Genomic DNA, 14,276 nt, shown 5'->3' with positions numbered 1-14,276 from the left:
GTGGTGAGATGGAACCCTGATGTGGAGGCTCAGCAGGAAGAAGCAGGAAGGACACTGGGCCCCTGGTGGTTTTAGTTCCAGAAACAAATGTGGGCCCCAGGGCTCTGCAATGGTAAGGCTGGAACTACTCAACATAAGAGCTCCACCTTTAACTGTGCCCCCTAAGAGTACCTGATGATCCCCCTATCTCCTTGTCAATGTTGCTGTTCTTCTCCAGAATCTATTTCAACCCTTCTCTGATTTCAAACCACCAGTCCCTTTACCTCTCAGAGAAAACAGCAACCACAAAAGCCTCTCCACTTCCTACTATCTTAATATTGACAACTTCCAGATCAGGGAGCTGAGATATCTCAAGCTCAGGTTTCTCTTCTGAGCTTCAGACACTTTTATCCACTTGGATTTCACTGGCACAAAACTTTCCATGTTAGAATCAAACCCCTCTCCTCCCAGACCTGCTTCTCCCACACACTTCCCTATCTGAATGAAAGACACCTCCACTCTCCACCCAGTTGCCAAATCAGAAATCTGTCTTTGTTTTCTTTGTCTCACATTTTCCTATGTCTAATCAGTTAATTTTTATCAATACTACCTGTTTATTTCTTTAATCTATTCACATATCTTTATCCTCAATCTTCAGCATCCCCTTCCCATCCTCAGTCTGCTGGTTACTGTATTTCTTATTTTACTAAGAATCTAAAAGAGATCAGAAGAAAACTTCCACATCCCCCAACACCCAACCACCAAATCTGCTAACCCAGTTGCATTGGTGCTTTTATAGCCTTCCTTCCTCCCTCTTACTAAGAATGAACCAACACTATTCCTATCAAAGCCCAACCCTCTAGCTTTACATTGACTCCTAGTGTCTTTTTTCTGGATTGTCAATTTTTTTCCTGACCAATTATTCTATTAGCAATACAAATATGCTGTAAAATCTCTTAAACTTTTTTCTCTGCATCTTTGAACTGTTGTTCTCTTTTCCTTCCCCCTTTATAGCAGAACTCCTCAAAAGAGTTGCTACCTCTGATTCTTCCCTTCCAGTTCTCTCATGAACCAGCTACAATTAAGTATTCACCCCCACCACTCCATGGAAACTGCTCTTGTCAAAATCATCAATAGCCTTTGTGTGGTGAATCCAATAGCCAGTTTTCATTCTTCTTACTAAGCTTCTCATCAGTATTCCTAGACTATTTCCTTCACTGGCTTCGACAAATGCTTTCTTGGTTTTCCTCCAATTTCTCGACTTTGTTCCTGCTGAATCTACCTTTTTCTAATCTGTAAGTGTTGGGGTGTCCCAGGGCTTACTCCTTGGACCTTTTTTCCACCTTTTCCCCTACACTCACCCACTAGGTGATCTCAAGAATTTCCAGTTTGAGGCCGGGCGCGGTGGCTCACGCCTGTAATCCCAGCACTTTGGGAGGCCAAGGCAGGCAGATCACCTGAGGCCAGGAGTTCGAGACCAGCCTGGCCAACATGGCAAAACCCTGTCTCCACTAAACCTGCCTCTACTAAAAATACAAAAATTATTATATTTTTATAAAATTATTATAATTTTATAAAATTATTATAATTTTATAAAATTATTATAATTTTATAAAATTATTATATTTATGGGGTACAATGTGATGTAATCCCAGCTACTCAGAAGGCTGTATGTGTCTATTTATGGAGTGCAATGTGCCTGTAATCCCAGCTACTTGGGAGGCTGAGGCAGGAGAATCACTTCAACCTAGGAGGCAGAGGTTGTGGTGAGCCAAGATCGTGCCATTGCACTCCAGCCTGGGCAACAAGAGAGAAATAACATCTCAAAAAAAAAAAAAAAAAAAGAATTTCCAGTTTTAAATATTTACACAATGTCTCCTAAGTTTATACCTTCAACCTAGACCTTTCCCTGTGAATCCCAGTCTCATTTCCAACAGTCTAATCAATGTCTCTATTTGGATGTTTAAGATATACAATAGGTATCAAACTTCCCATTGTCCACAATAAACTCTCAATTTCTGTGCCTTTTCAAACTTACTCCTTCCACAGGCTTTCCCATCTAGGTAAATGACACCACCATTCGCCCTGTTGCTTTGGCCAAGAACTTTAGAACTGCCCTTGACTCCCCTCTTTTTCTCATATCCTACCTCTGCTACATCAGTAACTCCTGTTGTATCTCTCTTCAAACTATATCCAGAATTGACCATGTCCCAATACTTCCATTGCTACTGTCTTAGTCCCAGTGTCATCTTTTACCTGGATTATTGTAAAGGCCTCGTAACTAGTCTTCCTGTTTCTGCCCTTCCCTTCTCTGCCCATCTATTCTTAACACAGTGTTGCTTTTAAAACAAAGTAAGATCGTGCCACTCTTCTGCTCTAAATTCCCCATTGGTTTCTCATCTCAAACTAAGGGCCAGTCATAATGCCCTCACGGTCCTATGACATCTCACTGCACCCTAGCCATACTCGCCATCTTACCATTCTTCTTCTTTTTTGTAATAAAAACTTTTTACTTTCTTTTTAGTTGACAGATAATAATTGCGTATATTTATGGAGTACAATGTGATGTTTTGATATATGTATGCATGAGGGAATGATTAAATCAAGCTAATTAACATATTCATCACTTCATCTACTCATCACTTTCTTGTGGTGAAAATGTTTCAGATATACTCTTTAGTAGTTTTCAGGTGTACAGTCGCTGTGGTTTGAGTGCTTTTGTCTTCTCTAAATTTGATGTTGACACTTAGTGCCCAGTACAATGTTACTGGGAGGTGGAGCCTAATGGGGATGTTTAATGGATTAATGCCATTATAAAAAGGGCTTGCAGGAATGGGTTCCTTCTCTTTTGCTTTTCTGCCATATGATGACAAAGTGTTCCTCCTCTCTGGAGGATGCAGCAACAGGCACCATCTTTGAAGCAGAGAGACCAGGCCCTAACCTTCTGGTGCCTTGATCTTGGACTTCTCAGCTTCCAGAACTGTGAGAGAATAAATTTCTGTTCATTACAAATTACCCCATCTGTGGTATTCTGTTATAGCAACACAAAATGGACTAAGACAACAGTATACTGTTATGAACTATGGTCACCATGCTGTGCACTAGATCACAAAAACTTATTTCTACTGTTTAACTGAAACTTTGTACATTTTGACTAACATCTCCCTTTTTCCCATCATCCCATCCCATTCTTACTATCGTTGAAGATGGAGTATGCCAAGTAGCCCTGAGCCATGTCCTCACCTCGGGGTGAGCACCTGTTGTTCCTGTGCCTGGAATGCTCTCCTAGACATTTGCGTGGCTAGCTCCCTCTTTTCATTCAGATCTCAGCTCATTGTCATCTCAGAGAGGCCCTCCTTGCCCTCCTTCTACCTCCTGCCTTAGGTATACTCTGCCACCTTCTGTCATGGGCTGAATTGTGTCCCCCCTAAATCCATATGTTGACATCTTAACCCCTAGTACAGTAAGTCCTCACTTGATGCTATCAATAGGCTCTTGGAAATGTCGGCTTTCAGTGAAAGGACATATAGCAGGTCCTTGAATAACATTGTGTTTTGTTCAACATCGTTGCCTTGTAACACTGATGAGCAAAACAGTTGGTTCTCTAATATGTTGTTTTACTTAAAGCTACAGTTTCCAAGAACCTATCAATGATGTTGAGGACTGAATGTACCTCAGGTGTAATGTATTTGGAGATAGGGCCTTTTAAGAGGTAAAGTAAATGAGGTCATATGGGTAGGCTGTAATCCAATATGACTGGAATCCTTATAAGAAGAGGAAATGAGGACACAGACACAGAGGGAAGATGACTATCTACAAGTCAAGGAGAGAGGCCTCAGAAGAAACCAATGCTGCTGACACCACGATCTTGGACTTCTAGCCTCTAGCACTGTGAGGAAATAAATTTCTGTTGTTTAAGCCACCTAGTCTGTGATACGTTGCTACGGCAGGCCCTAGCAAATGAATACACTTTGTCTTGTCTTTCCCCCGCCCTGCGATATTTATCAGTGCTGGATATTACATATTTGTGTATCTATATGCTTATTTCCCTGACTAAAATGGAAGCTCCATGAAGGCAGATTTCCTCTTGTTCACTGATGTGTCCCCAGCACCTGGAATAGTGCCTAGTGCATGCCAGTGCTCAGACACTTGGACATTTGAATGACATATCCCCTCTGTCACTTCTCTCCGGGGCCCAAGGCCACCCTCCTAGGTTACCACAGTGGCTTCCTAATGGGCCATACCCTCACTTGCTTTCCATCACCCCCGAGACCTGGCCCCTGCCTACCTCTCCAGCTTCACCCCTCACATATCTCCCTAGCCAGACCTATAGTATGTTTAAAAAAAAAAAGGAAATCGCACTCCTCTGGCCTCTTTACCTTGGCACACATTTTTCCATCACCTGACCCCTGACCCACACTCCCTTTTCCTGTGTAATCCAATTATCTCTAGGCCTCCCGTGTTTCTGTTTGTCCTTCAATAGAAGGTTGTTTGTCTTGTCTTTTATTGTATTTCTAGAACCAAGTGCAGAGACTGTACAAAGTGGACCTCAGCAAAGATTTACTGAATGAATAAATGAGTTCAGAACGCTGACTTAACTCTTCTGTTGGCACCCAGGTGGCTTCTATGCACTCTCCTTCCACTCACCACTAGGGGGAAGCATGGAGTAAAGGAAAACACCAAGGCTTTCGCTGGGTTCAAATTCTGACAGCGTATTTATTTCCTTGCAACGCTTGGACGGGTGTTTCTGAGCCTGTTTTTCCTCTCATGTAAAAATGGGCATAATGATACGTACTAATTAGGGTTGTTGTGAGAATCAATTAAGGAAACGTATAAGTGCCTTCAAGTATTCTTATTTTCCCTTTTCTCTTTCATCTCACTTCCCACGAGATTCTTAACTGTGGTAGGTTTCGCAAGCCAAGGGAGCCTTTGGGGATGCTCCTCTGCAGGCAGCGCCCCGCCTCTGCCTGCCCTTCCCGGGGCACTGTGCCTGTGTGTGCAGGAGATTTGTACAGAACCCTGGCTCCCTCACTCACCAGTTGTGTGACTGTGGGCATGTCACTTAATTTCTCTGAGCTTCCATTTTCCCAACTATAAAGCGGGGAAGTTAATGTTTATCTACCTGATGATTTGTCCTGAGGATGGAAAATAGGGTGTGAAAAGCTCTTCATAAATTCCTAACCTGTCCCTGCCTTGACTCCTTTCTCTAAGGGGCCTCAGAGTGCTGTTGAGGTTTAAAGAATTCCCACAGGAGGCTCTCACCCGTGTATGGCAAAGTGAAAGGCTTCCCAGGACGGAGGAGAGCCAGGCTTGCCAGGGAAGGCCGACTTCATCTGCGGCTCCCCTGATAGCTCTTCCCGAGGGCCTCGTGGCTTATCTTACAGAGCTCTTGGCTCTGGCAGGCCCTGGGATGAAGGACTGTCATTAGACAAGACCCTTCACTGCCATGTGCCTATTCCCCTGTAACAGTTAGTTCCACGTGGATCGTTAAAAACTACAGCAAGGGGACAGAAACCCTGAAGGGCCCAACTGAAGAGGGAGGAGGAGAGAGTTCCCGTCCCACCCTCCCCTAGTCCTCGAAGCACCGGGACCTGGAGTGCTGACCTGTTTATTTTCATTGTAGGAAACTCAGGTCTTCGTCAGTGGCACCTGGCACCCCTTTTCCTCAGCTGGAATCCTCTAGGGCACCGCCATCTACCTGCAGAGGAGGCTGGGCGGGCTGTGGGGGGAGGGGTGGGCTAAGGGCACCTACCCTGTCTACTACATGCCAGGAAGGGATCATTCTTCGGCTTTGGGCTAGAGCGTGTCCTGGGGCTGCTAGGCAGCGATGAGTCTCTTCTGCTGGGTGGGGAATTCCCCGGGGAGATGGCTGTGTGCTCTCTTCAGACCCTGCCCTCTAGTGGCCAAGGGGACTTTGCAGCCCGGCCCCTCCCAGTCCACCCTGCCAGCCTCTAGAAACCTGACCCCTGTCTAAGGCTGGCTGGAGAGAACTGAAAAACACTTTCCCCAGCAAAAAGCTGGTCTTCTCAGGATTCCGCTCTCCGTTTGGCCTTTAAATAAAATGTACCTTTTCCTGAAGAAATTGGGAGGGGGGCAGTGGCCCACAGTCACCATGTCTGAGAACTCAAGAGACCACTGATCTTGGAGTCATGTGCTCTGACTTCAAGTCCTGCTCTGTACCTACTACCTGTGTGACTTTGGGCAAGTCCATTAATTTCCTGTTGATAAGCCTGTATATCTTTATTTGTGCAATGGGACTCTAATATAGCATCTCCCTCATGGAATTATCCTAGGAATCACAGATTAGGTATGGAAAGCACTTCCTAATATGAAAAGTGTTATACAAATATAAGCCATTGCTCCTGCTATGCCAGAGGAGCCTCTTTGTGGCTCCTCCGGAGCATTCCTCAGGGCTGTGGGCAGTGGGTGCCTGGGGACCTAGATGGCTTGCCCCTGGGTGGTAAGATCTTGGTGGCTGAAGACTAGGCTGTTTCAGGGGTGTTTAAGCCACATGAAGGATGCTGAAAGAAGCACCTACCTTGGAGATAAGAGCCAGGGATTTGGATTCCAGTTTTACCACTTTCCTGGGCCCTGTGACCTTGGGCAACTCCTTTAGCATGGCAGAGTTTCTGTTTATCCACATGGAAGGATGGTGATACTATCTGCTGGGGTTAGGGGAGGGGGATGTAAGCAAAATAACCATGTGAAAGGGTATGGAAGGTGCTACCTCCTCAGATACAAATTTTGAACCTGCATCTTCTTGTATTTGGGGCTTAAGGAAACTAGGGTCCAGCAGCTTACTGTAAGCCAAGAAGTTTGAGTCGCTCTGTGTTGTACAGAGATTTTTAGAGAAGGCAAGTATGTGTGCTTTGAAATCAAAGGTATAGCTAAGTCAAGCAGTAAAGGGAGTGTGCCGGGAGGCTGGGGCCAGTGTTGGTAGAGCTGTTTATATTGGTAGGAAAGCAGGGCATTTTTCTCTGAGGCAAGCCTTTCACAAAGGAAAATCTGGATTTGAGAGAGATTAAAAGTCTCAAAGGTAGGGGAGAGATGTAAGGAAATGGCCTGCACTGAATCACTGCAAAGGACAGTATTCATCAGAGAATTAATTTGGAAGGAAATAGAGTGTGAAATAACAGCAAGGCTTTCAACTCTGGGTACCATGGCCTTAAAAACCCAAGCAGTGCTTCAGAGGCTTGCCAGGACCCAGCCTGGGAGCTACCTCCGGAAAAGCAGCTGGGGGATGCCCAGAGACCACAAATTGCTGAGCTTGGGAGGAACTGATTGAGTGTGTAATTAAGGGGAGGGTTGTATAACACTTGGGTAAGTAGAACTTGATGGGGTCAAACCAGCAGGGCTTTTGGGAGATGAGAGAGCAGTCCCTGGAGCTGTTAGTAACTGAAGCCAGCTGCATAAAGGTAGGCACAGCTTACCTGGGCCTTGCACAGAGAAGAATGGAAGAGATCAGGAAGGGGAAAGGTTGAAGGAATGGTTGTTCTCTAGGTCAAAAATTCCAAAATGCTGAATACCTCAGGGGTTCAGTTCTAGGAGTAAGGTAACATTATGGAACAATGGGGAAATATCCCTGGAAACTGAAGATCAGAGCGCCTGTGGCTTGGCCAAGGTCATATAGCACCATGGAGATTTAAGGGATTCTGAACTGCGATTGTACATCTTGGCCAGGTGGCTCACACCTGTAATCCTAGCACTCTGAGAGGCTGAGGTCAGAGGATCGCTTGAGCCCAGGAGTTCGAGGCTAGCCTGAGCAACATGGCAAAACCTCATCTCTACAAAAAATTTAAAATTTAGCTTTACATGGTGGCAAGTGCCTGTAGTCTCAGCTACTCATGAGGCTGAGGTGGGAGGATCGCTTGGGCATGGGAAGTCAAGGCTGTGGTGGCCCGTGTTCGTGCCACTGCACTCTCGCCTGGGTGGCAGAGCAAGACTCTGTCTCAAAAAAACAAAAACAAAAGCAAAAACCAGTGTATTTTTCTGTGCCACACTGATGGTGAAGACTGGAAGGTAATGGTTTGGAGTATAAAGGGAATGTCCTTTGATCATGTATGGGGATCAGGAAAGGAAATTGTTCGCGTTATATTTATGGACAAGATGGGTATGTATGGGCTGGATACTGAAGCAACTAGGCATGTTCACCACTGGTTAAATTACTGGAGCCCCAATCCCTGGTATACAAGGCCTCATGGAATAGGCCCCCTGCCCACCTCTCCAGCCTCATCCTCCACCACACTCCCTTTTGCTCTCCCGCTAGATCTCAAGGAGTTGGCTGCCTCTTGTCATTTTAGATCTCAGCTTAAATATCACCCTCTCTCACATGGGAATATATGTATATACGTATATATTTAATTGAGTGTTTATTTCTACAGAGACAGAGTAGAAGCCCAGTGGTTAAACACACAGGCTCTACAGATAGACTACCCAGGTTGATGCTCCATCCTTTAGGATCCATATGACCTTGAGCAAGTGACAACTTCTCTGCATTTTAATCTATAAAATGGGAACAAGAAGAGTATTTACCTCATAAGGCTTTGTGAGGAATAAACACATAAAGCATTTAGAACAATGGCTGGCACATAGGCAAGCTAAAAAATATTAGTGATTATTTGTTTTTAAGTGTTTATTATCCCTTGTAACCTTCTCTGCAAAAAGCAGGAACCTTGTCTGGTTGGTTCACTGCTGTATGCAGTGAACATGCTGGATGCTATCTGTAGATCATAACCTGGCATGTAGTAGGGACTCAATTTGTACTTACTGAATGAATTTGCTGAATTAATAAAGAAACTAATTCAGTGGTCAGCTGTTCTTCAGGGAAGTGCTCCATGTTGTATGATAGGCCTTTGCCCTGTTGGACACGTTTTTTTCAAAGATTTGCATAAAATACAACTGAGTAAAGATACAGGGTGCAGAACTGGCCACATTTACTGAAGACATACAACTGGGGAAAATCACTTACTGGATGACTAATAGAATGAATGAATAAATGATAGATGTCTTAGATATGTTTGTGCTGATATCAGTTTTAGATCCTAGGCCAAATATTTTAAGATGGAACTTAATGGAGACAAATGCAGAGTTCTGATCTTGGGGCCTCAAAATCAGTTGCCCACAACTGAAGAGGGGTTTTAGTGAGGGATTTGTTCAGTGTGAATCCATAGTATGATGTGTTCCTCAAATCCTAAATGTGCAATGGCTATCCTGGTACTGGAATGAAGGAAGTGATGTTCCACCCTGCACAGTTCAGAGCACAGCCAGGGAACTGTGCTCAGATCTGAGAGCCAGACTTGGTAGCAGAGCTAGACAAGCTTGTCAATTGGAGAAAGACCATCAAGAGGAAGGGATCAAAGAGACAGAGGGCATATCAAATATTTGATTTATGTGGGCACTGAGGACCACACGCAGAACAGTATTGTGTGAGTTGCAGGGATGTATAGACTTGAGATCAACATAAGGAAAACCTTTGAAATAATCAGAGCTGACCATGGATGAATTGGGCTACCTTAGAGGGTTCTTTTATAAGCTTACACTGGCATTAGCCAAAGTATTGTAGAGGGTCACACACGGGCCAGTCCCTGCCTACCATGAGAATCTGAAGTTCTAGGATTCCACAGCATCCTTCATTCTCTGTGAACAGTTTGAGTCAGAGTCAGGCCTCATTTTGCTTTTCATGTGGTCAGGGATGGAGTTTGGTCCTCTAATTGGATGATTCTGAACTTTAAAAGCAGGAGGAGAGAAGTGCTTGAGAATCTGGTGACCCCAGTGTAACCCTATTAAAGTGTTGCTGTTATCCCCACCTTGGGCTGGCTGGGCCTGGGGACTCCAGTAGCTCTTGAAAATGCCTTCCTGCTGTGGCCACCACCATCCCATCATGGAATTTCCACTGTGGTGCTTCTTTCTCTATGGCTTTTCTGTGCTACCTTTCAGTGCCCAGGAGGGCAGCAAGAGGGGTCCCTGGGTGTCCCTTCTGAAAGAAGAATCATGATTTTCTGCTTCAGCTAGAACCCTCTTACTGCCCAGCTGGTGTATCTTGTGAGCTTTCTAATTTACCAGAGCAGCCATTTCATATCTTTTTGCATTACAGCCTAAGGCATCTCTCAAAAATGCTCTGATAACTCATACTAGGCATACACACATGTTGTCCGATAACAGTTTCACAAAAAGCCTATGACATCCAAATGTGAAGCAGCCAGCTCAAAGAGATCAAAGTCAAATATCCAGGGAGAGGCAGAGGCAGGACTCAAACTTTCACCTTTGACCTGAGGATCAGCATGTTTTCCTTCCATATCTGCACATCTGGCTTCCAGGATGTGTCCCTTTGTCTCTTTGCTTTATCTGCTTCATCACACATGGCACCTTTCTCCTTTCACTTCTGGTATCTTTCTTTCCCCAAAGCTTACCGCTACCTGTGCTTCAGTTCCTGTCCTGCTTCTTGTGATCTTCCTGCCAAAGATGGCAGGACTTCTTTTGTGTCCTCAATCCTTCCCACTCAATTGGTTCCTTCCTTTCTGTCTTAAATTAGTAGTACTTCTGTTGTCTTAAACTTCGCTTGTTTATATTTTTCTTCTATCTAACCATCCTATTTCTCTTGCCTGGTACTGCCAAACCTACTGAGCATGTATAACTCAGTATCTCTTTGCCTCTTTCACACTTACACCCTTTCCCCCACATGCTTAGGTTTCTCTTTCTTCTGCTTTACCACAGCTACACTCTGGGAGACCAATACATTAATCAATTTCAAGTACCATCGTTAGTTTCCTCACCTTTTTTGATTGATCAGAAGTATTTGGCCCTGTGGACCACCTCCTATTTCTCGAAAGCCACTCCCCCAACCCCTCAGGACTTATGCAACTCTATATTTTCATAGCTGCCTTAGTCACTGATTCATTTTTATCTGGACAACCATTTCCTCATCAGTTAGATGGGAGAGGTGGGCTAGATCATTTCTGTTTTCTTCCTATTCTGTGAATTTCCGTTTCTTTTGCTGGAACTTCTTCCTGCCTGCGGACTGTGCCAATCCCTCATGACTGAGTTCTTGGCCCTCCACTTGGCTCTCTTTTCTCTCACTCCCATAGAGAAATAATCTATATTCATCTCCATGTGGAGGAATTCACATCTCCATATCTAGTCCAAACTGCTCATTCATCCCTGTCTCTTATTTCCAACTGTCCACACATAGACACCACTTCATCATTTCATACTCAACACTCCCTCAACCCCAACAAGGACTTCTCCCCAACTTCCCCAATTTTTACTCATGATAATACTAGAAGCTTGGGCAAGATTGGGACAGGAAGAGGAAGCTAAGGGCTCTTAAGCTGTATTCTGAGAAAAAAAGTAATGAAGAAGTAAAAGATAGGCTCAGCGTCTGGGGGAGAAGATTTAATAGAGGAGAGAGAGAAAATGAAAGCAGTTAAATCCAAATCCCTCTCTTTCCTAGTAAGTCTTTCCTAACAACAGAATCTACCTTTAAGCCACAAATGGCCCAAGATTGCTGGGAGGGATTGAAATCTTAGAGCAGTGAGGACAGCACCTGGTTGATGTCAATGAGTTCGGATCTTCCTATTTGGTAGGTAATACCCTGGAGTAGATAAAGTTAAGTTATAGATGTCACTTCAGACAGTAATCTATGAGAAATGAAGATACTCTCAGATTTCTAGTCTCAAAGAACCAAAATACAAAGGCAAATGTGGCCCTAGTTTTTAAAACCCATAAAATGATAGACTCCAGAATTTAAGGACTGGAGAGCTCCTTGGTCTAGAGTGGACTTTTAAACAAAGGAAAAGTCTGTGGAGCACTTAGGAAAGAAAGCAGCAATCATTATTAGTACTTGGCTGAACTATTTCCTTTCTCCTTTGGGTTAACAGACCAGTAGATAGAAGATTCTCAGGAAATTTGATAAAATATTTTAGGTTGCACTTCCCTGTCTTCAATGTGGGCAGCTTCCTTTTCTTTCATGCCATGACTGTGCTTATAATTGCTTATTCAGTGTTCGACTTCTTCAATAGACTCTGGGTTTGATGAGCTCAGGGTGGGACCACTCCTGACCAGTTCACTGCTGCATCCACAGTTCCTAGCCTTGTAGAGACTGATGAATCAATCAAAGAGCCAATTACTCAATAGGTAGATGGAGAATGTGAGCTAGATGATAAGAGGTAGAATTATAAGTGATTACACAAGTATATTTAAAACATTTAAAAATTTCTGAATTGATGTCACTCTAAAGATTAGCTCTAACTATAAAATCTTAGAAGACAACACAGGGGAAAAGCTTTATGACATTATATTTCACAGTGATTTCTTGGATATGATACCAAAAGCCCAGGCAAGGAAAGAAAATATAGATAAGTTGGATTTTATCAAAATTAAAAAAAAAACTTTTAGGCATCAAAGGACACAATCAACAGAGTGAAAAGGCACCCCATGGAATGGGAGAAAATATTTGAAAATCATTTATCTGATGAGGAATTAATATCCAGAAGATTTAAAGAACTCCTACAACACAACCACCACCAAAAATCCTCATCAAAAAACGGGCCAAGGACTTGAATACACATTTCTCCATGGAGGATACACAAATGGCCAGTAAGCGCATGAAAAGATGCTCAACGTCACTCATCAGAGAAATGCAAACCAAAACCACAATGAGAAAACAAACAAAAATAATAAATGTTGATAAGAATGTAGAGAAATTGGAACCCTTGTACATTCTTAGTGGGAATGCAAAATGGTGCGGCACTTGTGGACAACAGTATGGCAATTCCTCAAAAACTTCAGAGGGAGAAATGGGGTTATTGTTTAATGGGTACAAAGTTAGAATTTTACATGATGAAAAAGTTGTGGAGATGGATGGCGATTATGATTGCACAACAATGTGAATGTACTTAAAGCCATAACACATTAATGTATACTTAAAAATGGTTAAAATGGTCAATTTTTTGCTGTATTTTTTACCACAATTTTTTTAAATGGGTGAAAAAAGCACCTCAGTTATGAGCTCCAGGTTTTTATCCTGGGTTCTTGTATCACTTTGATGAAAATATTACCAGCTTTGCTTTTGATAGAAAAGTTAGAACCAATATAAAGATTGTTAGAATAAGTTTCTAAGGACTTTCAGACTGTGGAACAACAGATCAGAATGAATATTGAAATTAAATAGGAATAACGAATTCTGAATATAGGATAAAAATAAGCAAAATAATGCACAGGATTAGGAGTGATGACTTTTTTACATGAAAAAGATCTTGGGGTTTTCATTTCCTAAAATTCCAATATAACTCCATAGCAGTTAAAAAAAAAAAAAAGAAGAAACTTTTGCCTATTAGTGAAACTGTGCTCAGATAAAAGAAAGTAATAGTCTCACTGTGCTCTCTGCTGATCAGATAGTACTGGGGCACCAAACACTTTATTTCTTCTTTCAAGGTATGTGTAAACTGTGATAAAACAAGATAAAACTATGAGGGCAGTTAGGGAACTCAAAACCTGATCTCCTTGGTCTTAATTGATGGACCAGGGCATTTAGCTTGGGAAAAAGAAAATTAGGAGGGAAGTAATAACTGTTTTCAACTATCTGAAGGGCTGGGATGAGAAAGAAGGACTGCTCTTATTCTGTATTTACTCCTACAGTCAGAATTGGGATGAATGGGCAAAAAACTAAAAGAAGCCTGATTGATTAGGCAGCAGAATTTTCTAAATATTAGAGCTAATGATGTTCAATAGAATGGGCTCCCATTATCGGACGGCTCAAGTGGAGGTGCTGGCCACCTGTCAGGGATACTTAGGGCAGTAGGATGGCCCCTTCCAACACCACGATTCTACCTTTCTTTCAGCTTCTCAGTCTCAAAATCACCACATCGTGTTTGATTCCTACCTCTTCTCCAGTGATTGTCCCCATTATCCAATGAAGTCTTAGGGGTTCTTCCTTCACAGCTGTCTTTGCTTCACCCTTTACTCTCCACTGAATCGCCAGGAGCCTCACCTCCTCAACCCCAGAATAGGTGCGTGCTTCCAGTCAGCTCTTCCCGCCTGTCCTTGCTTCAATCCATCCTGCTTGCCCCTGCCACTCACTTGATAAAACACTTAGCATGTAAGTCCTCTGATTAAGACCAAAGAGTGGGTCCCAATTGTTTCCCATATCAAGATGAAATTCCTTTTCTTGGCTTTTGGGGCTATTCATTCTTCCCTCCCTTTTCAGTTTCACATTCTATTGTGCACATGATCAATTTTGTTTAAGCTGTTCCCTTCACTGTCATCTGGCCTGCTTTTCTTTATCCGTCCATTCCCACTGC

At 43.2% G+C, this 14,276-nt stretch overlaps 1 protein-coding gene across 3 annotated transcripts in view; it reads left to right on the top strand.

The window, feature by feature from the left end:
• Positions 1 to 14,276, top strand: part of ACP6 (acid phosphatase 6, lysophosphatidic) — a 71,462-nt gene that overhangs the window by 26,505 nt on the left and 30,681 nt on the right. The gene's annotated exons all lie outside the window — the stretch shown is intronic.

Source organism: Pan troglodytes, chromosome 1 (genome assembly GCF_028858775.2).
Source record: "Pan troglodytes isolate AG18354 chromosome 1, NHGRI_mPanTro3-v2.0_pri, whole genome shotgun sequence".
In the NCBI taxonomy this organism is placed as follows: domain Eukaryota; kingdom Metazoa; phylum Chordata; class Mammalia; order Primates; family Hominidae; genus Pan; species Pan troglodytes.
The sequence above is the reverse complement of the archived record's forward strand: the minus strand, read 5'-3'. Positions and strand labels throughout refer to the sequence as shown.